Genomic DNA, 26,178 nt, shown 5'->3' with positions numbered 1-26,178 from the left:
TTGCCACCCTATTATTCTCACAGATAACTGAGCTCTCTTTACAAATTTGTTTCTCAATTTCCTGCTGACTATTAGATTAGATTAGATTAGATTAGATTAGATTAGATTATTTACAGTGTGGAAACAGGCCCTTTGGCCCAACAAGTCCACACTGACCCGCCGAAGCGCAACCCACCCATACCCCTACATTTACCCCTTTAACCTAACACTACGGGCAATTTAGCATGGCCAATTCACCTGACCCGCACATCTTTGGACTGTGGGAGGAAACCGGAGCACCCGGAGGAAACCCACGCAGACACGGGGAGAATGTGCAAACTCCACACAGTCAGTCGCCTCAGTCGGGAATTGAACCCGGGTCTCTGGCGCTGTGAGGCAGCAGTGCTAACCACTGTGCCACCGTGGGGACTATACTACAATCCCAATAAGGTGATCATCCTTTTTCTTATTTCTCAGTTCCACCCAAATAACTTCCCTGGATGTATTCCCAGGAATATCCTCCCTAAGTATAGCTGTAATGTTATCCTATCCCCTCCTGTCTTGGTCCCTTTTCTTTCCTTCCTGTAGCGTCTATATCCTGGAACATCAACATGCTAGTCCTGTCCACCCCTGAGCCACATCTCTATAATTGTAATGAATTCCCAATCCCATTTTCCCCAATCAAGACCTCAGTTCATCTGCCTGACCTGTTAGGCCTCTTGCATTGAAATAAATGCAGTTTAATTTATCAGTCCTACCTCATTTTCTACTTTGTGCCCTTATTGTTTGGCTTACTGCTCTTCCCAATTGCATCAGTCTCAGACTGTTCTCTTTCCTCATTATGTTTCCAGGTCCCACCACCCCTCCCCATGAGCTAGTAAGAGATTGATGCCAAAATCAGGATTTGGCTGATTTCATGGGTGCTGGGATTGCGTTGTACAATTAACCCATCTCTGATCAAAGTGAGCACACACATACTGTGTTGTCTATTCATCTCCTTGATTGTGGTGTGCAGTCCAGCTTTAAACACAGAACTGAGTGGCTGCACGCCCTCAGAGATTTGGGTCTGTGGGAGACTGTCACAAGTTAAATCAGCCTAAACCTCTTCTTAGGAAGGAAGATTCTGGCTGCAGCAGATGATGGATTTATCTCTACAATCATCTCTCACAAGAATGAAAGAAGAGCAAGACAGCAGCACAGCAGATGGTCTGCATGGTCTCACCCTTCAGGACAACATTAACCACAACACCACACAACCCTACCACAACAACTTATGCAAGTCATGCCAGATCATCAACATGGAGACTACCATCATATGTGGGAACACCATCCACTGCATACACAGCAGGTACTCATGCAACTTGGCCAATGTTATCTACTGCATACATTGCAGGTAAGAATGCCCTGAGACATGGTATGTGGGCAAGACCATGCAATGCCATGACAACAGATGAATGGACACTGTGCAACAATTGCGATACAGGAATGTTCCCACCCAGTCAGGGATCATTTCAGCGGTCAAGGATATTCAGCCACCAATCATCGGGTAAGCGTCCTCCAAGAGATACACAATGCAGAATCACTGAACAGAAACTGAAAGCTAAGTTCCGTATCCATGAAAACGGCCTCAACCGTGATCTTGGGTTCATACCGCACTACGTGTGACCTTACCATACTGTTTTGTATCTGTAAAATCTTCCTTACTGTCCTGTTTTTACATCATTTAGGGCACTAGGAGTTGTGAAGCACAAGTGGCAAAGTCAGGTAACATTGGACTCTGTAGGGGCAAACAACGCAAGTCCAGTTAGAGTTTAAGTTAAAGGTTGGGTGCTGTTTGTATTTGTAATTTCCAGTGTGGTGAAGGAGAGGAGCTGATCACTCTGACCAAGAGCCAAACCTCAGTGGAGTGCACATTACCAAGGTGGGGAGCGTGGGCACTGTGACTAACTGTGATACCCTGTCAGTCCGTAGTAGAATGACAGAGCTTGAATAATGGCGGTGGTTGGGAGGGTAAAGAGACCAACCGGTAGAGAGCACACGGGCTAGAGGTAGGTTTCTGGGCCTATTGGGAGGTGTTGGATCAGTAGAGGTGGCCAGGAGGGTAGAGGAGTCCAAGTATAGAGCACACCCTATTGAGCCAGCATTTCCGGCCAACTGACTAGTCGTAGTGGCTGGGAGGGTAGAGAAGTCCCACCGGTAGAGAGCACACCTTGCTAGGAGGCTGCTACAACCATATGAGTGGTGCTGGGACAGTATTATTTGCCAGGGGGTAGAGAAGTCCCCACTGGTTTGGAACACTTTACTGTTGGTAGGATCCGGGGGTACACAATCTGCTAAACAATAGATCAAAGTTTTAAGGGGAATACTACAGGTTCCCTTATTGAGAAATACAAGACAGGCAGACAAGGGTTGACAGAGCAAATTTAAGAAAAATGGTTGGGATTCATCCCAGACATTAGCACAACAGAGAGAGTGATAGATAACCAAAAACAAAATAAAACTAAAAAGATAGGGGTATTGTTAGTATACCAATTAGCAGGCCTAATTGAATAAGTAGGCGCCTCCACTAGCAGACGGCCAAGAACGAATTGAGGAGCTGGAGGACAGAATAAAGGAGCTCGATCAAAGATTACAAAAAGTACAGGAGGAAAGAGAGATTGACTCTCCTACGAAACCACCCAGCAGGGACTAACCGCTCCCTCTGTTGGACAAACAGTGTAAGAGTATAACTTAGCGCCCGTTACTAGAGGAGGAACAGACTCACAGCCCAAAGCGAATTACAAACCCTTTACCCCAGGGGAGAGGCAGAAAATTATGGCCTCCCTGGGCAAATTACAGCCTGGAGCGCAAACACCAGGTTTTGGAAAGAGCTGGATAGTGTATGGGTAGGGCACCAACTACATCTGAGAGACATACACCAGCTGGTCCGGGCAGCTTGCCCAGTGGATTAATGGAGATAGGTAGCTGGTGGACATGATGCCACAGCAGCCTGAGACTTTAGGGGAGGATGGTGGACACATGCTGTTAAAGCCGAGATAGATGCCCAACAGGCCCACTTGGCCAATGTTTTTTTAAATTAAAAAGAAAAATTTTAAGATTTTTTGCAAAATTACAAAAATAATACAAACTTGTGTTTTCCACTTTACAATATAATGACACCAATATAAAATTAAATAAATAAGTAACTACGAATCTATTCTACAAACAACCGAAACATAAAATAGGATATCATACGTTATTAACAGTGAACAACAAAGTAATTAAATAACTAGATACATGCTCAAAATAGATTAAAAGTCATAATAAAACCCGTATTTATATGGGATTCTTCCTCCCAGGGCCCCCTGAACCAGCCAGAACCATTACCACAGCTAAAAAGCTCTCACAGTATGGCCGTAATGTCTGTGTCGATGTAGTTCAAAAAGCGCTGCCATGTTTTATAAAATAAATCCGTTTTTTGGTGCACCATGTTCGTGAGGAAGTCAAGGGGGATATATTCCATGATTATTCTGTGCCAGTTTGAAAGTTCTAGGGGTCCTTCGGATACCCAATTCACTCAAATATTTTCCTCACACAAAAGGAGAGGATAGTCAATAATTTCATCCTGTATATGTCCAGAGGGGGATAATTTGGAGAGCCCAAAATTAGAGACATTTGGATCCGATCCAATCTCCATGCCTAAAATCTCTGTCAAGGCATTCACTACTCTATCCCAATACCTACAGATCTTATGACATGTCCATAGACAATGCTTGAGAGTGCCAACTTCTATTTTACATTTAGAACGTATTGTGAATGCTCCTGCCTTGAACTTTGCAAGTCGTTCAGGTGCCATGTGACCCCTGTGAAGTATCTTTAATTGAATAGCCTGAGTTCTGTTACAGATAGAGATCTTTCTAGCATTTTCCCAGACGTCCTCCCACATTTCTAAAGAGATTTCCAACCCTAAATCTTGATTCCAGGTTTTATATAATCATTCCATGTCCTTCGACACCTTATTGTATAGTGAATGACAAAGAGTACTGACTGAGGGCGGCCCCATCAGCCAAAGCACTCTTCTTTCCCTATCCAATTTCTCAGGATTGACTATTAGTGTGGTCTTCTTTTGTATAAAGTCTCATATTTGAAAATACCGAAAGAGATCCTTGTTAGGCAATCCAAACTTCTGGCACAGCTGCTCAAAGGACATCATAACCTCCCCATCGAACTGATCTCCCAAATAGGAGATACCTCTGGACTCCCAAGTTTTAAATGTAGCCTCCATCAGCCCTGATTGAAATCCCGATGTTCCCACTATGGGGATATAAGGGGAGGTTTTTTGCAGGTTACCCTCATCTTGTCGCATTATCCTCCAGGCTTTGATGGTATTTAGTACAATAGGGTTTTTACAATAGTCCATAATAACTCTCATCTTGTCCATAAATAATAGATTGATGAGGGGACATTTTGCTTGGGAGATCTCAATATCTAATCAGATTGAGTCTCTTGTGACCCACAATCAATCAGCTACATAAGATAATAAGGAGTTCAATTGGTACCTACTGAAATCTGGAAAGTCCAGTCCTCTCCATACTTGTGGAAGCTGAAACTTTTCTAATTTGATAATGGGCCATCTATGATTCCAAATAAAGGAGCTGAGCCGAGCCAGCCGTAAAGTTTACGCAGCGCCTGTCTCGATAGCATCAAGGGGAGCATTCTCATAGGATATAGAAGACAAGATAGAATATTCATCTTAACTAAGGCTACTCTGCCTAACCAGGGTATTGGGAGATCTCCCCAGCGTTGAAGGTCCTGCCTTATTTTCTCTAATAAGTACACATAATTGGCTTTATATAGCTGACCAAATATTGGAGTAATAAAAATACCTAAGTACAGGAAACCTTCTAGTGACTACTGAAAGGGAAAACAAGATCCATCTGATAAATTAGATATACTGGCAAGGCCTCCCAATGGCATGGTCTCCGATTTCATAAAATTGATTTTGTAACCTGAGAACATACCGAATAGATTGACCACTTGAATTAAGCTGGGCACGGATGTCAAAAGACCACTTAAGAAAAGGAGGAATCATCCGTATAGAAAGTAATTTTGTGCTTGACCGATCCAACCCTCGGAGCTGTTATATTAGGGTCAGTTCGTATAGCTTCCGCGAGTGGTTCAATCACTAGCGTAAATACTAATGGTGAGAGAGGACATCCCTGGCGACAGCCTCTGCCAACACTAAAGCTATCCGAACTTAAGCCGTTGGTGATCACTGCTGCTTTGGCATCATTATATAATACTGAAACCCATTTAGTAAAGACCTCTCCAACACCGAACCGTTCTAGCATATTAAAAAAATATGACCATTCTACCCGATCAATGCCTTCTCTGCATCTAGGGAGACAACTAAACCCAGTATTGTTCCCTGTTGGCAGGCTTGTATCATATTTAAGACCCTTCTAATGTTATTAGTTGACCTGCGACCCTTTATAAACCCCGTCTGGTCCTCTTTTATAATAAATGGTAAAACCCTCTCCAGTCTTAATGCTAACATTTTTGAAAGAATTTTAAAATCCACATTTAACAAGGATATGGGTCTCTATTAAGAGCAATCTTCTGGGGCACTTCCCTTCTTAAGAATGAGAGAAATATTTGCTTCTCTCAATGAAGGCAGGAGGCAGCCCTGACTGTGTGAATATTGTACCTATTTATGAGTGGCCCGGGCCAGTTCCCCTATAAATTCTTTATAGAACTCAACCTGGAATCCGTCTGGCCCAGGTGCTTTGCCATTTGAAGCTGCCTAACCGCTTCCTGGGTTGTCAACGGGGCATTCAAGATCAACTCGTACTCCAAGGTTAGGCCCAAGGTCTTTAAAGAAAGACTCCATCTTCCTAGTTCTATCCTCACAGTCCTGCGACTTATATAATTCAAAATAGAACTTTCTAGAGGCTGTATTGATCTTTGTACAATCACAAGCCAGGGTACCAGCACTTTCTTTAGTGGACATAATGGCTTGGGGAGCCTTTTTCTTTCTGACAAGGTACGCTAGATACCTGCCAGGCTTGTGACCATATTCAAATAATCTCCGCTTCGTGAATAATATTTCCCTCTTTGCTGTTTGAATAAGTGTGGTATTCAAGGCTGACCTAAAGGCTGTGATCTTCTGTAGCTTAGTAATGGAGGGTTTATCAACATACACAATTTCAGCTGCCTTCAGGTGAGCCTCAGGCAGGCACTGTTGCTCTCCCTTTTGTCTTTTCCGGGTCGCAGAATATGAGATGACCAAGCCTCGCACGTATGCCTTAGTGGTCTCCCACATCATCGAAGGGTTACAAGCCATACCTGAGTTGATATCCCAGAAGGTTTTGAATTCCTGCAAAAAATACTTTATAAATTTGCTATCCTTCAATAAGAAAGGATCTATATGCCAATGCCGGGGGCCTATCCCATCATCCCTAGTCTTAACTTCCATTTATACTGCGGCATGATCAGAAATAGTTATATTACCTATTTTACAAGACAGTATCGAATTCAAAAAGGTCGAGGGGGCAAAAAACATAGAATAGAATAGAATAGAATAGAAAGTAAAGTCTCTACCCTGGGGATGAAGACACCTCGACACATCTACTAGTCCTACCTCCTTGTTCAGATCCACCAGTTGCCTAGATCTCAGAGATATGCACGCAGCGCTCCTAGGTATCCTATCCATCTCTGGGTCAATAATACAATTAAAATCTCCCCCTATAACTGGCCCAGACAGGACAGTCGAAAGACCAAGATTGGGAAACTTACAAGTCACCTTGAAACCATTAAAGTGGCTACAAGCACCAGTAGGGACTGGAACCTCAAAAAGGGGGTAGAAACAAAGAGCATGGGTAGAAACAAAGTTAGGTACATGTCTAGTTCACATAGACCCGATAAGGTAATCCAGACCGAAACATAAGCCCGTCTGGCAATACCCAATAAAACCTAAAGCAGAAAAAGCAGTTGTGGAGATAGTGAAAGGACTAGTGAGTCAGGGAATCCTGAAATCAACCACAAGAACAACTAGTTCCCCGATGTGGCCAGTAATAAAGCCTGATGGGAGCTATAGGTTCACTATTGATTATACAGGACTAAACAAGGTCACCCCCAAATTGCACCCCATTGTAGCAGATCCCTCCACCATTTTACAAGATTTTTCCTGTTTTAGACAGAGCCAAAGGATTCTGGTCTATCCCGTTACACCCTGAATCCCAGAATAAATTTGCTTTTAAAGTAAGGGACAGGCAGTATAAGTGGCCTTGACTGCCACAAGAGTTCCACAACAGCCCCACTATTTTTCACAGAGTGATGAGCAACATTCTGAAGAGAGTAGATTTACCAGAGGGTAGCACTGCCCTCCACTATGTAGATGATATCCTAATTGCCGCAGAGTCTGAGTCAGGACACCAGGAAGCTTTGTGTCTAGTATTGCAGGAATTGGCAATCACAGGATTAAAAGTTAGCCTCACAAAGGTACAAATTAGCAAAACATAAGTCTTATATCTGGGACACCTCATATCCCAGGGACTCAAAGAAATGCCCAACAACCGCAAGAAGGCAATCTAACAGATGCCCTGACCTGCCACTGTCAGGGGGGTCAGAAAGGTCTTGGGGCTATCTTGGGGATAGGTTCGCAAAATTGGCTGAACCTATCTAGAGATTAATTAAAGGAGGCAAGCCTGCCTAGGAACCTGTAACCTGGGGGCCAGAACAGGATGAGGCATATAGATTAGATTAGATTAGATTAGATTAGATTACTTACAGTGTGGAAACAGGCCCTTCGGCCCAACAAGTCCACACCGCCTCGCCGAAGCGCAACCCACCCATACCCCTACATTCACCCCTTACCTAACACTACGGGCAATTTAGCATGGCCAATTCACCTGACCTGCACATCTTTTGGACTGTGGGAGGAAACCGGAGCACCCGGAGGAAACCCACGCAGACACGGGGAGAAAGTGCAAACTCCACACAGTCAGTCGCCTCAGTCGGGAATTGAACCCGGGTCTCAGGCGCTGTGAGGCAGCAGTGCTAACCACTGTGCCACCGTGCCGCCCACTGTGCCACCGTGCCGCAGGAGGAACCCCTATCAGTCACCTTAAAACTTGTCTCATACCAGCCCCCAGGCTAGGGCTGCCAGATCCCAGCAAGGATTTTCACATTCACTGTAATAATGAGGGAGGATTTTACTCCGCAGTGGTCACCCAAGACCATGGTAGTAGGAGAAGGCCCATAGGGTACTACACAACTATAGACGGGCTAGGAGTTACAGGGTTGCCCAGGTGCATATCAGCCTTAGACTGTGCTGTTTGGGCCATTAGGGTTAGCGAGCCCATAGTAATGGCAGGGAATGTCATCGTCCACACTAAACACACCCTAGTAGAGATGCTAAACACAGGGAAAGTGAGGGCTGTCTCCAAAATGAGAAGGGCAAAGTGGAAGGCAGTTCTTTTACCCCCAAGTCAGTCCATGGTAATAGTTAGGGATACGTGAGAAAACCCAGCTGAAGGAATTCTAGATGCAGGGAAACTGCACAACTGTGGGGATATAGATGGGGATGAGGATAGGGGACAAGTAAAAGATATGCCCCTAGACACAGCCGAGGAGACCCTCTTCATGGACAGGTCACAAAAATACGTAGCAGGGTAGCCCCAAACAGGATGGGCTTTGGTAAATGATATGTTAGAAACAGTTATGTCCGGAAGGATTGATGGAAGTCAGTCCGCACAGGTAGCAGAACTGGTAGCACTCACCAAAGCACTGGAACTAGCAAAAGGAAAAATCGTGAATATATATACAGACAGTCAATATGCCTTCGGTGTAGTCCATGACTACATGGTGGCATGGGGGCAGAAGAGGGTTCACCACTGCAAGAGGAACCCCTATCAGACACCAATTAAGAATTCAGGCACTATTGCATGGCAGTGAACAGCCAAAAGAGGCTGCAGTAATAAAAATAGAAGGCCATCAAAAGGATCCAACAAAAGAGAGTCCAAGTTGGCTAAAATTCAAAGGAAACCAGGCACTAGACCGAGCAGCTCTGAAAGCCCGATATATAGAAGCCATTGACAAGGCTGCAATAGCCATTATTGAATTAGCAAAAGACACTATCCAAATTCAGCAGCCACAGGAGGACAGCCTGCAATAAGAAAGAGAGCAATGGAAACTGCAGGAGGCATTCAAAGGGGAGGATGGTGTCTGGAGGCGAGCAGACAAGGTGGTAGCACCAGCGTGTATACAGAACACATTGCTTGAACTGCATCATGGGCTCTCCCATACAGGTAGAGAGGCCATGATAGCAAGCCTAGGGAGAGAGTGGTGGTGGAAGGGAATAGGAAGAGACATGGCCAAGTATTGCCGCAGATGCATGCCTTGTGCACAATATAACCCAGGGAGAACCATAAAAGTTAGGATGGGACACCAGCCCAGACCTAGGGGACCCTAGGAACACCTTCAGATAGAGTTTACAGGGCCACTACTACCCTCCCGTGGGAAAACATACTCCTGGTCGTCATAGACCAATTCAGCCGATAGGTAGAGGCATTCTCAACCAAAAGCTGCACTGCGACCACTGTAGCCAGAATATTAGCAGAGGAGGTAAGCCAAGGTGGGGGGTACCCCTCCAGATCAATTCCGACCAAGGGACGCATTTTACAGGCAAGATCAGGAAGACTGTCTTCCAATTACTCGGCATTAGACAAAAATTTCACATTCCCTATCATCCCCAGAGCTCAAGGATGGTAGAGAGAATGAATAGAACGCTCAAAAAAACTTTAGCTAAGGCCTTGCAAACCTCAGGCAGAACATGGGTTGAGGTGCTGCCAGCCATACTAATGAAGTTAAGAGCCACCACGAATCAGGCAACCGGGCTAACACCATATGAACGAGCAATGCAATTGCCAGAGACAATAATCACAGGTGGCACTGATGTGGGTCCACTAAAAGACAAAATTTGGCGGTATGTGATAGAATTAAGCGCCCAATTAAAAGAGATGCGGAAATCTGTAATTGACAAACAGGATTAAAAGGACAAGGCAGGGGAACTTGAAATCTTCCCTGAGGTCCCAGCGGCAGGAAGCCGTGCCCAGGTGTGCATACTGCCTGACAAAAATGGAATGGCCCATACGACAGGGTAATAAGTGGAGACATCTGTGCCTACATAGATATTAAAGAAAAAGGCACATGGAAGCACCGGACCCAACTAAAACTGTTTAAAGACTCCTGTGACCAAACTAATGTCATTGACCATTCCCCAGGTGCAGACAGGAACAGCGGACAAGATGGTCACCCCGGAGGGGAATACCGAAAACACAACAGAACAAACCACACAGAAGCACGACTGCACGTCCTAGCGAAAACAAAGACTTTGACTGTTCCCTTTTTTTAACTGCAAAATGTATATACGTGTATGTATTTTACTGTGTTTAAGTGTCGCGACTGTCTGGAGTATGTCAGGATTTGAAGATAATCTCTTCTATAAAACCATCTAAGTTTACATGCTACCCACTGGCGCGATCAGTAGAATCCCTATCTGTGACCACCCCGGTGTGGACCCCTTGTAACCTGTATACAGTAGACACCTTGGGAATGCCGTGTAAAGGGCAGATAGAAAAATACAAATGAGGACTCCAGGGTAGATTTGTGCAGCTGGGCAGGACCACCAGCCCATGGGGCCAGGCCCCCCAGCCTAGGGAATGGAAGGCCCATTTAAAATCCAGTAATTACTCAATCTGTTTCACAGGGCAGGGATGGGGATGGGTTTACACCCTGGTTCCCAATAATGACTCATACGTCCAGACACAGTGCACTTTTCAGCACTGTACATCATCAGGGGACAGTTTACCTGCACCTGCACTGAGTAGGCATGCTTGAATGTGACCTCAGGCAGACAATTCATATGTGATCAGTGCAATTCGTACCCATGTCAGCTCTGCCACATGGACGTACCCATTCAACACTTACAAGCTGGGGGGCGGGCGGGGGTCACCCAGGGCATCAGGGATGTGTGGACAGACAGTCGGAGGGACAGGACAATGTATGTTACTGAGTGGCAAAGGAATTGTTTTTCTATTTAAGGGGACTTATGCAACAGACACCCCAGACCACCCAAACCTGTTCACGGGGACAATTACTCCCCTCACTGTACCGTGCCCCAGCGGGGGACATATTTGGAGAAGGATAGTGACCCACTCCATCAGTCAGGAGTTCTATGCTGTCTGGCAGGTCCCCACCGCTTTGGGGACATCACTGGAATATGGATTCCTGGCATCTCTATGTTTAGGGGGTGCAGCAGGGGTCATCAGCACTAAAAACTGAAATTACCTTCTATGTGGCCTGACTATCTTAGACAATAATACCTCAAAAGCTCTGGAAGCAATTAATGCAGAGTTGGCTGAACTCAGACTCTACAAACAGCAGACACATTACGCAGTGGATTATCAAATAGCACAGCAAGGGGAAGTTTATACAATTATTGGTAACAATTGTAACACCCATGTTATTGGTGCCTCTTCCAACATTACAGAAGCCATCAATAATATCCGAGACCAGCTAGGCAATTTTCAACAGGGAGTCACAATACAGACAGCTGGCTAAATTGGTTGATAGGTAAATCTTGGTGACCCTATTTGGCACACAGGCTAGTTCTCCTCATTGCACTCATGCTGGTATTCTGTGTGGGCCTCAGGTGTTTAAAGCTCTGCTGTAAGGCACTACTGATCAACAGCAAGTGTCACCATGGAAGAGCCCCCAACGAAATTGGCAGATCCTAGGGATGACCTACCTCTACATGTAAATTAGGTGGTCTGCAGGAGATCTCTGAAGTTGCCTCCTTGACCACAAAGGAGCGGAGTGAAGTGGGAGATGTCATGGGGTGGGGTGACACTAAGCACACGAACACACAAGATGGCCACTGAGTCATAAGTTGGCCACTTGACACACAAGATGGCCACCAGACCACAACATGGAGAGAGACAGCAGACACTGCCTGGGGCCACCAGAATGCCAGCACAATGTACTCACAACCTAGTTGATTAGTTTAAGGTGGGTGGGGGAAAGAATACAGATGAGTAGCGTACACTGCCCACCGAAGTGTCTGGGTCCAGCCAACACCTTTGATGAAATGCTAACTGTTTGATACGGACTCAATACAAAGTGCTAATAGCCAGGGCTGCAGGAATCATCCTTCTCAGGAAGAGCAATTAGCGCCCATTACCACAGCAATGGACTTCCACGCAGACATTGAAACTGACAATGTCTGCACTGAAACTGACAACTACCAAACTGAAATTAACAAAGGCTGCACTGGAACTGACATTGACTGCACAGAAACTATCAATGATTCTGCAATGTTTACAATAAACAAACCATGTTACAGAGACAAGAACTTCATCACTGACCTATTATATTACACAATGTATAAAAGTATCCTGACATGTGCTCCAGGTTGAGAGAAGACTCGCAGCTGACCACTGTGCTGTTGGTGTCTCTCTCTCTCCTCGGAGCTCCAGTATTTCCTTGTACAATAAACTCTGTTGTTGAACTCCGACTCTGACTCTGAGGCTGGTGATTTTCCCCGCAAAATAATAGGTTTAACACTCAATGCTTCTAAAAATATACTTTGAAGCTACTCACTAAAGCAGAACAGTAAGGAAACAATTAAAAGCAAGGTTTGAGACATAAAAATAGACTGGAAAGACTGGGATTTTTTTCACTGGAGCATAGAAAGTTGAGGGTGACCTTATTGAGGTTGATAAAATCATGAGGGGCATGGATAAGCTGAATTGGGGGAGTTCAAAAATAAGGGGCATATTTTTAAGGTGAGAGGAAAAAGATTTTAAAAGGACATGAGAGGCAAATTTCTTTACACAGAGAGTGGTTCATGTGTGTAATGAGCTGCCAGAGAGTGTGGATGCAGGTACAGTTACAATGTTTAAGTTCATGAATAGAAAAGATTTGCAGGGATATGGGCCAGTGCAGGCAAGTGTGACTAGTTTAGTTTGGAAACATGGTCAGCATGGCCTGGTTGTTCTGCATGGTCTGTCTCCATGCTGTATGACTCTATGTTGGGACATAGCAATACTCAACAGGTCAGACAGCATCTGTGGGAAAGAAAGAGAGTGGACATTTCAGGTAAATAATTTTTCCACAGATCCCACTCAATTGAAACATTAACTCTGTTTTTCTCTTCACAGATACAGACTTACATGCTGAGAATTTCCAGCGTTTTTGTTCTTATTTTAAATTTTTAGTTTTCACAGTATTTTGCTTTTGAATGGAATGGAAGCATAACAATGACCATGTAAAGCACTGTTTACTATTGTAAAAGCCTATCTGATTCACTAAAGCCCTTTAAGGAAGGAAATCTGTCATCCTTACCTGATCTGGCCTATTCCAGAGCCACAGGAGTGTGGCTGACTTTTAACTGCCATTTAGGCAATTTAGGATGGGCATTATATGCTGGCCTAACTAGCAACACCTACATTCTACGAATGAATCAAATGAACAAAATTCAAGCCATTGAATACTTTCCAGCTAATTTCCTATTTCTGTCATTTCCTTTTCTTCTTTTTTAAAAAGGTTTGTACTTTAGATTCAATGTTTATGCAATATAAGCATAACAGACAGTGCCAGCAGGTTGCTTTGCCCCATGCCAAAAGAAAAATTGGAAATCAGATGTTGGGTTGGACACAGACATCTTATTAAATGCTACTGTGTTACAAATTCCAACATAATTATCTTGGTCTCTATGGAAATATAGGCATTTATTGCAGAGATTCTCTCTTAAAAAAATATTAATTAGAATTAAAAGAATTAATTACATAACTGAACACTTGCGTTAGGGAACTCTACAAGAATGCATGAAAAACATTGCATTACATAGTGAGATGCCTGTCACATAGCTGTAGGGTGTTCTGGCTATAACTTCCCAATAGATTACAAGCTTAAATACAATTTCATATTTAAACATTGTTTGTATGAAAAGAATTAGATGGAGAAGGTATAAATTAATCATTTTGAACTTAATATTATGAGTATTATTCCCTATGACACCCATAGTCACAAGTAATATTTTTCTTACAGAACCAGTGGTAGTAATAACAAAATAGCCAAACATGGAATGTTCTAAGCATGCCACCTATTGGATGTATTAGAATTAGCATGAATGAATCCAATCCAAAACATCGAATTGGGAAAATCTTAACTAACTGCAGGCTTCAGAAAGAAAGGAGGAACAGAGCAGGCAATATGCCCATCCAACATGATGACTGTACTTAACTAATCAGCACTAACTTCATATGATTGGCTGGCTGCCCACACAACAAATTTTGTAAGGGAAACATCACACGCTTGCAGAATTTTTTTTATGTAGTGGCAGAGCATGTTTAAAGTACTAATACACCTTTTAAAGGGAGGATGCTAATTCTGAATTCTAATTCTTTTAAAGTGAGTGAATGGAAGGTATGATCTGATGAATTGAACAGTGTCTAATGCCAGTAGTACCATTGGTAGGGTATGACATCAGAAGTTGAACTTCCTAACCTTGACCACGAATGAGACTTCATTAATTTTTTTTGTACTACTACATCCAGATGCTGGAGCTCAACTCTTGGAAGTGATGACAACTCTCAATCAAGAATATAGGAGGTCATTTAGCCTGTGTTGTAATGGGTCTTGCTAACAAATGGAATGATTGTGTCTGTGAAGGTGAAGGTGGAGAATTGCTTCAATTGTACAGAAAACTGATGAGACTGTTCATGGAGTCAAGTGTGCAGTTTTGGTCCTCTTTCTAAGAGAGGATACTTATGCTACACAGAGAGTGCATTTGGCTTTCACGAAACCAATTCCTTGATAGTGCAATTGTCCTGTGAGGAGAGATTGAGAAAGTGGAAGAGTTACTCTTACACTTGCTTCCAGGAGGTGATCACACATCTAATTTAGTCAGTGATCAAGGACAGGGAGGCGCAACTGAGAGAGAGGCCAGTAAGGAGACCCAGAGGACAAGAGTTTCAGCCTTTGTAATTGCCCAACAGCTTTGAGGTTTTCTTAACTTGGTGGACAAGAGTCAGGGCTCCAAATTGGATGAACCAACTGACAGGACACCATTTAAGCAGGGGAAGCAAAAAGAATATGGTCACAGTAGGGGACATAATAGTGAGGGGGATTGACACTGTTCTCTGCAGCAAAGAACATGAGCCCAGATGGCTGTGTCATCTACGAGCAGCCAGGATTTGGGATCACTTTTGGCTGGAGAAAGACTTGCACTGGTACACGGAGGATCCAGTAGCCATGAACCACATTAATACCAACCTAGTTAGAACTAGAAAAGAAGTTCTGCAAATTCTTGAGGAGCTTGATACTAAATTAAAAAGCATAATCTTAAAGGAATAACTTCTGGATTATGAATCAAGGCATGTGAAAATTGCTGTAGGTCAAATAAGATCATAGGAACTAAAGTGTGCCTTAAAGATCGGTGTAGGAGAAATGAGTTGTGATTCATGGAGCAATGGCACTGCCAACAGGGAAAGTGGGGCAATCTACATCTAAAGGGTGCTGGGCTGGTGTTCTTGTGAGCATCATAACGTAGGAGGAAAAGAGAGGATGAGAGCTCCAAAGAATACATCAACAGTCAAAACTAGATGCTACAAAGATGTTCGGAGAAGGCAAAACTAATGGTCTATTTGAATGCACGTTGCATTTATAACAAATTAAGCTAATCAATGGTGTACATTAAAGTAAATAATATGAACTGATAGCCATTATAGTGATATGGTTACAGAATTGCAAGGATTTGGCCCCAAGTATGGGGAAATATATGGTATTCAAGAAGAATAGGAGGCTGGGGAAAGGTGGAGGGGTGGCACTGTTAATCAAAGATGGCATTGAAGCAATAGTTAGTTAACCTTATTCTGGGAAATCAGGGTGTAGAATTGGTTTGGGTCGAGATGAGGAACAATCATGGTGAGAAGTCACTAGTGGGAGTGTCCATAAGCTTCCTAACAGCAGCTGCAATGTTGAATGAAGTGTACAAGAAGAAATATTGATTGCTTTTGATAAAGGGATGACAATAATCATGGGTTATTTCAACCTATGTATAAACTGTAAAAATCAAATTGATAATATTAGCCAAGAGGAAGAGTTTAAAGAATTCTTTCAAGATTTTGAAAGAAATTCACATTCTGGAACCAACCAGAAAGCAGGTTTTATTAGACTTGGTCTTGTGTAATGAACAGGATTAATTAATTACCTCAGAGTAAAGATACATTTAGGTAGCAATACCCATAATATGATTGAATTTTACACCTAGTTCAAAAGAGAAAAGAATGGGTCTCAGACTAGTATCTTAAGTTAAATAAATGTAACAATTGGGCATGAAATCTGAGCTAACCATATATCTCTTTTAATGAATAGGTTTCAGAATAAGTATGTGCCTGTGAAGACAAATGCCAAGAGGAGGACCCACCATCCATGGCTTAACTAAAGAAGTTAAGGAAAACATCAAATTGAAGGAGAAAGTGCATACTGGCAGTCCTCAATTAATACAGTTTTGCCATAACGTGGTTATTAACTTTACAAAACATGCACTTAGTTTACAATAGCATGGTTCTTATGTGGCTCCTAGCAGCAAAGAAGAATAAATACACATTAAAACTCACCATTCCTCGGCAAATTCCTGTTTATTCAGTTTGTTTTTCTCATTACCTGCCTCAGTTAGGCTGGATACATTTTTAAAAACTGACCCCAAGAACACTCATCCCTCTACCTCCAAAGCAGCAAGATAACAGTCTGATAATCCTCAACATCAGCTTTCAGAACTTCAGATGAGTTGGATGAAGAACCACAGACTTCCACTTCAAGATAATCAATTACGTATATGAAGCAAAAAACATCAAAAGATGTTCTTTTGCATATTTACATGTTAATTTTGATGTTTTATTAACTATGTGTTGGTATTCTGCATAACTATTACATCGATCAAAGACTATCTGTAATTGTGTAAAGATAAGTATTAGGTCAGACAATTTATTAGAATATTAAAGGAAGTAAATAATGGCTAATCAGGAGAAATAAATCATAGAATAATAGGAAGCTAGCTGGAAACATTAATAAAAACAATAGTAAGACTTTCTCCAGGTATTTAAAAATGAATAAATAAAGTGAGCATTGGTCCTCTAGAGAATAAGAATAGGGAGGTTAAGTAGATAATAAGGAAATGGTGAATTAAATGAATAAATATTTTGCTTTTGTTTTCTCTAGAGAGGATACATAGACACATGGACTACAGCAGTTCAAGAAGGCAGCTCACTACCACCTTTGCAAGATCAACTAGGGAGGAGCATGAAATGTTAGCCCAGCCAGTGATGCCCACATATTAGGAATGTATAAAAAAAAACAATTCAGTAATAGCTGTAAATCATGCGGTGAAGGTTAAAAAGAAGGGCTAAGTGAAAGTACAGGCACCAGGAAAGCAATGCTGAGCAAACTGGCAAAGTTGCACCCAAGTCCCTGGTTCTGATGAATTTCATACTAGGGTCTTAAGAGAGGTGACTGATGAGATAGTGGATGTGTTGTTAGCAGTTTTCCAAAGTTCGCTAGATTCTGGACAAGTTCCATCAGACTGATGAGTAGCAAGTGTAACCCTTTTGTCAAGAAGAGCGACAGAAACCAGGAAACTATAGGTCAGTAGCTCATTGCCTGTCACGGACAAGGTTTTAGAATCAATCATTAAGGAGGCTAAAGCTAAGCACTGAGAAAAATTCAAGGTAATCAGGAAGAGTCAGCATGGCTTTATGAAAGCTAAATTATGTATAGCCAATTTATTGGAGTTCTTTGAAGGACTAGCATATGCTGTGGATAAAAGGAGCTCATTAATATTTTGTACTTCAGTTTCCAGAAGCATTTGTCAAGATGTCACAAAAAAGTTTATTCACAGTGTAGAAGCTCATGGTATAGGGGTTACAAATTAATTGGATAGAAGACTGACTACCTGTCAGAAAACAGAAGCGTATGTTTAAATGGTTCTTTTTGCGATAGTCAGGATGTTACGAGTAGCATCTCAAAGAGGTCTGCACTGGGTCTCAGCTTTTTAACAATTTATATCGTTGATTTGGATGAGGAACAAAGAAAAGGTAGCTAAATTTGCAGATGACTCAAAGAAACGTTGGAAAGTATGTTGTTGGGTGGGTATAAGGAGGATGTAGACCAACATAGATAGGTTGAATAAGGGGCAAACACTCAGCAAACAGAGTATAATGTGGGAAATGTAAAATGTTTTGACAGGAAGGATAAAAAGGCAAAGCATTTGGGAGACAGTGGCATTGTAGTAATGTCACTGGAATGGTAATCCAAAGCTCCAGGCTCACGTCCTTAAAAATAAAAGACTGTGGAAGCTGGAAATCTGAAATACTAACAGAAAATTCTGGAAATGAGTCATACCTGACTCAAAACATTAACTCTGGTTCTCTCTCCACAGATGCTGCCTGACCTGCTAAAGTTCTGCAGCATTTTCTAATTTTTACTACACTCTTTGATCATTCTCCAAATTTCACCATGATGAGATTTGAATTTTTTTTTAAAATGGAAGTAAGATCTAGTCTAATGATGAGCAACATAAGCATTGCTGATTATCATTAAAAAGAAGAAAATCTGCTGGTTTAGTGGTATTATCCCTGGACTATTAATCCTAAAACCCAGGTAACATTCTGGGGACCAGGTTGAAATCCTGCCATTGCAGATAATGGAATTTAAAATCAATAAAAATCAGGAATTAAGGGTCTAATGATGTCCATGAAACTTAATCGATTGTTAGGCAAAAACCCATTTGGTTCACTAGTGCTCTTTATGGAAAGAAATCTGCCATTGTTATTTGGTCTAGTCTACATGTGACTCCATATCCACAGCAATGTAGTTCATTCTTGACTACCACATAAAGTTTATTGCACAAGATAGGAGCTCATAGTATTGCTCATCAGTATTAGCATGGATTGAGAATTGTTTAATAGAATGGAAACAGAGACTTGAGATTAATGGGCATTTTTCAGGTTGGAAAGACATAACTACTGGAGTTCCCCAATCATCGGTCCTAGGGCCTCAGGTAGTTACTATCTATATTAATGATTTTGAGGAGGAGGCAGAGTATAATGTATCCAAATTTTCAGATGATACAAAAATATGTGGGAGAGCATGTTGGGATGAGGATAAGAGGTTGGTTGAGGTAGACGGAGTTTTATGCAGGAAAGTGTGAACCATACACATTGGGAGGAATAATCAAAGGCAGACCAGTATTTAAATAGAGATTCCGAAGAAGTGTTTAAGCAGGGGGATGTGTGTTCTTGTACATGAAACACAAATACGAAACATGCATTTGAAGCAGGTAATTAAGAAGGCAAATAGAATTTTGACCTTTATTGCCAGGGAGTTGCAGTATTAAAACAGGCTTTGTACAGTTTTAACCTTACCATTTAAAAAAAAAGGATATACTGGTGTTGGAAGCTACTTAAAACAGATTCATTATCTTATTCATTAAAGTTTAGAAGAATGAGGGATGATCTTATTGAAACATTCAAGATTTTGAGGGGGATTGATAGGGTAGATGTTGAGGAGATGTTTCCACTGGTGGGGTATCTCAAACTAGGGGGAATATCTCAAACTGAGGGACGTAATTAAAGAATAAAGGGGCACCTATTTACAATAGAGATGCAAGGGAATTTCTTCTCCTAGAGAATAGTGAGTGTCTGAAATTCTCTACCTCAAAGATTTTGAATGCTAAATTACTGCACGTAATTAAAGAGGAAGTAGAAAGATTTTTGAAATAGCAGGGAGTTATGATGAGCTGACACAAAAGAAGAATTGAAGCCGGAGGCAGATCATGCAAGATCTTGTTTAATGGTGAGGCAGGCTTGAGAAGCCAAGTGGCCTACTCCTGCTCCTATACCTTATGTTCTTATGTTCTATGTCGTATAGAGCTAATCACTTCAAGGGCATTTGAAATAAGCAACAAATGCCAGCTTTGCTAGCAACACCCACAACCAATACAAGAATTAAATAAATTACTCAAAGGGAGAAAGATTGCAGAACTCATGAGATATAAAGGTGTCCAGCTTATCTAATACACAAGCCACAAAATGTTAGCATGTAGTAGAAGTAATTAGTGCAGCTAATTTAAAGCTATCCTTTATTACAAGATGAATTTAACATGAAAATAAGGATGCTATGCTTTAGTTATATAGGGTATTAGTAAGACAACATCTGAAATACCATGTACAGTTTCAGTCTCCTTTTATAAGGAAGAATGTAAATGCGGTGAAGGCAATTCAGAGCAGGTTTACTAGATTATATTTGGAATGAGTGAGTTGTTTTACAAGGAAGGTTAGAATAGAGTGGGATTGTTTACACTGGAATTTAGAAGAATGAGGGATGACTTGTTTGAAGTAAATATGCTCCTGAATAGTCTGAATAAGGTGGACAGAGAGAGAATGTTTCCTCCAGTGGATATGCCCAGAACTAGGAGGTACTGTTCTAAAATTGGGAGTTATCCTTTTTGGACATAAATGAACTAAATATTTTTCATGGCAGGCTGTCCAACTTGGGAACAGCAAAAGGCTATGGAGGTGGCAAAATTGAATATGTTTAAGACAATGGTAGCAGGATCTAAGCTTTTATCGAATTACATAATAATTACCATGGCCTTACAATGCTCTCCATTTTCTATCACACAATTGTCAAACACTAGACTCTAATTGGTAGAGTTTCAGAAGTTCAGTTACAAATTTTGAAGTGAACAAACAGTATCTCTCTGGAGAAATTGCATAACGATAAGAGGATGATGCAGCATGTTTGCTGAATTTAAGCTCCATTGGGAGAATGTGCCCTTTATACATACTTAATGCTAGATCACATTGGTGTCATTTGCAAAAGTAGAGAAATCTCCAAATAGTAATGAGCTTAATTTATAATAAACTACTGTTTATAGTTAAAAGAGTGTTTACATTTGGATGAATTGAGGAATTTCAGATATCTCACCATAAAAATCTCCAGTTGTTGAAGATAACTGTGGAATAGGTAACAATTACAAATCACCACAGTGGAACTGAAACCAAAAACGTGACACTGAAAGATGCCACGAAAACATCAACATTTTCCAGTTTGAGTTTCTGAAGGTTATCCTCAGGGTAATAAATGTAAAAACAAGATCAGGTGCCTCAGGTTTCCCAAGCCTGATGGGAATTGAACCTTTTGTCAATACACTTAAGAGACCAATTGAAGGTATTGAGTCAGAGTCTGCCTGATATTACCAAAATTATCCACTGCTGTTGCAGCTTGGGGTTTCTTGACTTTCAGTGTTAATTATCTTGTGGAGAATAAGAAAAACTTAAAAAGACAGCTGCAAACAAATAAGACAGAATTCTCAACAGAAAAATGGGTACAGAATGAAATAGAATAGGACGTCCTGTGTCTATAAATGAGTAGGTCTGAGGCCCACTCAACATTTGACGTCTGGTTTCAGTTAAATTAAACTGTTGAGCTCCTTACATAGCAACATGGATTAAAAGAGTAAATGCTGGGCACTGAAAGTCATAAAGAGCTTTTACTGTCTACAATTTCATATTATGTTGTCCAAGAGGGTGTAAATGTGGAGACAGTGCCACACTGAAAACTATAATGAGCATTTCACTCACAATACACCAATCTTTTAACGAGGGACTATCTGCTCCAAACATACGTAGCTGTAGAGTACATTTTCTTGCTTTGTGTCAGCATTCAGGCTCATAAAGTTTTACTCCTATTACAGCAGATGGATTCATCCCAATCTATAAATAAGGGAGAGAGAAAAACAGTGACATTTGAGAGACATGATTAACACCCAAAACATAGAGGAAAACAAGAATATCAAACAAGTTATCTTTAATATTAAATTCTACTCTGAAATCATTGGAAAGATGATAACGTGAGGAGAGAGGCTCTGAAAGCTCTGCACTGCAGAGTGTACATTGTAGTTTGTAATGCTGTTGTCTAATGTAAATGTCAGAGTAATGCTTCCTGGCACTTGCAGAATGTAGTTTGTGGTTTTGAAACTGTACCAAAAGCATAATAATTTTACACAGAAATTATATGGCACATACTCTGTGTACCACACCAATCCGTAAAATGTATCATTATTTACAGACCCTGAAGAATTGATCTTCTGTGATTAATTTATGATTCAGTTTGACTATGGCAACAGCATACCATTGTGGCTTATGACTTTGGGTTGCAAATTACTAATTAGATTTGTTTTTTATGTAGTTTAAAAGGCCTGGAATTTCCATAGTGACACAACCGGAAAGTATACCCAAATATGATCCCATTCTACAGACATTCAGTCCCTTTCAAACTTCCTGTGAATCTCACTAGAATGTGCACAAGTGTAAAAAATGAGCATAAACAAATGAAGTGGAGTCAAACAAGGTAGCCCATGGAAAGCATCAAATTAATCTATAATCCTTTTTTAGGAAAATATCAACTCTTAAATTTTGTTTGTGCACATTAAACATAATGGGGATTAAATTGCATTCAAGGAGGCAGTAGTGTAATGATAATGTCACTGGATTAGTAATCCAGAACCCCAGGCTATTGTTCTGGGGACATGGGTTTGAATCCTAGTGGATGGTGAAATTATAATTTTTAAAAATTTGGAATTAAAAGTTAGAATAATGGTGACTGTGTAACTATTGCTGATTGTCATATAAATTCATCAGATTCACAAATGTTTTTAGGAACATATTTACCTGGTCACATCTACATTTATCTCCAAACCCACAGCAACGTTGTTGATTCTTCACTATCTTCTGGGCAATGAGGCATAGCCAGCAAAGCTCACAGCCAAGGGGAAACAAAAAAAAAAATCAGAAAACATGATTGGGAATTACAGAATATCTGTATATCGCATTGGAAGCAGCAAGTTAAATTGGTGCTTCCTTCTGCTCTATTGATTGCTGCAATTAGCCAATCTTATCCATATTTTTCATTGACTATATGAAAGAGCAGACTGTATAACATCAGTGACTAAAGACAGCCTGCATTTCTTGAAAAGAGTGGTGTTGCATCAGCCAGAATAAATAATGGAGTCATTTGTGGGTGGGGGTTTTGCTGTGAAATACTATTGAATGGGACATGATATGTGCATGAAGGTTTTCTGAAAATACGCTGGAGGTTTTAATGTAAGATTTATTTACAAATCTCTCTACAGGTTATGAATCTTTAGAACTCCCTATCCTAGATGCTCAGTCCTTGAGAACTTAATGACAGAGATGGATAGATTTTTGAATACTAAGTGATCTAAGGAATGTGACTATAGTTCAAAATGATGGATATCAATCAGGATTATAACGAATGTCAGACCAAAAGGCTTAACTCCTGCTCCTACATTTTATATGCTTATATGTGATGGAGAAATAACCCATTTTCTTAAGAAGGTAGGAGACCCTCAGAACATAATGTTCAGGGGATAGTGTAGTGAAATCATGGCAGAGTTCATGACCTCAAGTATAATTTCCAAAAAAAAGGATACACTACTTGAAGATGTTTACTAATTTAACACAAGTTGTCCATGTAATGAAGGTCAATCTCCAGCCCATTAATTACACAACCAGTCTTACTCACTGTAGAAGTCCACTGCTCCACACTCACATATCAACATTTGCTGTTAATTTGTATTCAACCCTTCAGGGCATATGGTTCATCTCATCCTCACACTCATTGTTCAAAATATTACAGCTGCAATTTGCAACTCACACATATTAGCAGTGTTAAATTTTGACAGCCATATCACCAAAAGATTCTGTAGGATGCTCACTGACATGTCCCTGCTGGTGAAAAAAGACAGTGCACAATAGGAGACAGTAACAAATAGCTAGTGCACTTGCTGCACATTTTAACCTCCAGAAGAAAAGAGAAATGATCAGGATATCAGCATACTCAATTGTCCTTCTTTCTTACAATTTCTCCATCATCCCACAGTGTCTTCTTTCTTAAACTGCAAACAATCTAAATGTGCACTTCTTACTTTTTCCTCATTTCGCAATTCTTTTAATTGGTGCTAGTAGTGTATCTTCATTCCGTTTAATGTTGTGTTCAGTTGTGCACATTTATGACAATACATTGGTTAAATAGTAGCAAGGGCTTCAAATTACACGCAGATTTGCATCATCATCTTACAGCTTTGCATGCTGTCATATAGGTCATGAAATGTACAACACTTTGCAAGATGATGTCCAGTCCATTTCCTTTTCATAGGATTCATGCACATCTTGGCAACAGTTTCAAGTTTTATCTGGCTACATAACTAAAAACTAGCCCAATTTTTTCCAGTTAATTTCAGAACCTGCAATCAGAGAAATTTATCGATTTTTAATATGACATACCTATGCAGTAAAATTCAACTAGAGAAATCAAAATTGTAGTACAGATCTCAATGAAGACAAATTTATATATAAAGAAGCCCACCAGTCACATTAAAATGTTAAAAACATGAATTCACCTGAAAATCTGATTGTAATTTAGAAAGAACTTCTGTGAATGCAATTACAAGACACTCAAAATTTAAAACTTGGTAATTTAATGGCAGAGCTTTTACTGTGGGTAGAAATATTACAATCATTGTAGAAGTGATAATTTAATAAAAAGAATTTGCCAGTGGCCAATGAAATGGATTTAAACTATTTCATGTTTTAAGATGTTTACTATAACAAACAACATCACCTAAACATGACTCGTAGGCAACTAATACAGAAAAGCTCATTCTTATTAATTTCTTAACATAAGCAGAAGTGTCACATTACATTGATACTTTGAACTCCCCTCTCAACAGAAATATCGGCTTGGAATTTACATTGCATATTGGGACTGCTGCTATCACATGCATCAATTCCACATGTTAATTCTGGATCATGAATATGATGTCAACAAGCCAGTTTCCCAACATACAGTTGGCAAGTGAGTGCCAAAATCAGCAGCTCACTCATCATTTTTAAAAAACAGGCAATATTACACTGCCCACACCATTGGTATAGGCATGCAGGTGAGGCAGCATCTAGGGAACAGGAGAATCGACGTTTCGGGCATTAGCCCTTCTTCAGGTTTCCTGAAGAAGGGCTAATGCCCGAAACGTCGATTCTCCTGTTCCCTAGATGCTGCCTGACCTGCTGCGCTTTTCCAGCAACACATTTCCATCTCTGATCTCCAGCATCTGCAGACCTCACTTTCTCCGCATGCAGGTGAGAGTAGGGTATTAATGTGGTAAATTACTTAGTGTAGATTTTCTGTGACTTTACTGCCTTTAATGCTTTTAGAGTCATAGAGTCATACACATGAAAACACACTCTTCAGCCCAACTTATCCATGCCGAACTAGTCGCATTTGCCCGTATTTAGGCCATATCCCTCTTTTGTGTACCTTCAGTATTGGAATTGTTCAAATTCAGTAGGGCTGATCGAGGGCTTAGAAATATGAACTTGCAGCTAATTTTCAATGTAAAATCGTACAGAGTGAGCAACATGAAATTATTTTATGGGTTTTCCACTAAAATGAACTTAATAAAACTTTTCTAGTTAATGTATCCCAAATATGCTATGCAGTTGTAAAATTTATAACAGTACAAATAATGATCCATGAATGGTTTATGCTGAATCATGGTGACTGATACAGATCATTACTAGATAAAGTATAAGAATGAGCAAAATACCAACTGTGCTGGAAACTTGATTAAGAAACTTGAGTTCAAATCCCAGAAAAACCTTGTTATAAGGGCTCCTGTAATGCATTGGCGGTGTCATTACCTCTGGGTCAGAAGGCATGGGTTCAAGTGCTATCTGTTCCAGAAATGTGTTACATTTGAACAAGTTGATGAAAAATATCGACAATGACCTGGATTTTGTGATAAGCCTCACAGCCCTCACTGTTATTACTGAGTAAATTGGAAAGCATCTTTCAGATTCTGCACACGTGCAGATAAATGTGACAGTGCAGAAGTAGGTATCTAATTTGCCCTGCTTCTCCACAAGTCATCATATCAAAAGAGATGGCGGAGAGAAGGATTGGAGGAGAAGGAGATGGGTGAAATATTAAACAAATATTTTGCAACTGTATTTACTGTGGAGAAGGGTAGAGAAGCTGGGGTAGTTGAGGAAATAAATTGTGATGTCTAGAAAAGAGGTC

The 26,178-nt window shown here is 40.8% G+C and overlaps 1 long non-coding RNA gene across 1 annotated transcript in view; it reads right to left on the bottom strand.

The window, feature by feature from the left end:
• LOC122556659 overlaps positions 1-25,026 on the bottom strand; it is a 30,687-nt gene extending 5,661 nt beyond the window's left edge. Inside the window, exons 1-2 of the long non-coding RNA XR_006313595.1 lie at positions 22,752-25,026; positions 21,663-21,794 (exon numbers count right to left, since the gene is read on the bottom strand). This is a non-coding gene — a long non-coding RNA (uncharacterized LOC122556659). The remainder of the gene's footprint in view (positions 1-21,662; positions 21,795-22,751) is intronic.
• Positions 25,027-26,178: the final 1,152 nt, after the last annotated feature.

Source organism: Chiloscyllium plagiosum, chromosome 14 (assembly GCF_004010195.1).
Source record: "Chiloscyllium plagiosum isolate BGI_BamShark_2017 chromosome 14, ASM401019v2, whole genome shotgun sequence".
Lineage (NCBI taxonomy): Eukaryota > Metazoa > Chordata > Chondrichthyes > Orectolobiformes > Hemiscylliidae > Chiloscyllium > Chiloscyllium plagiosum.
This window is presented reverse-complemented; position numbering and strand designations above follow the sequence as displayed.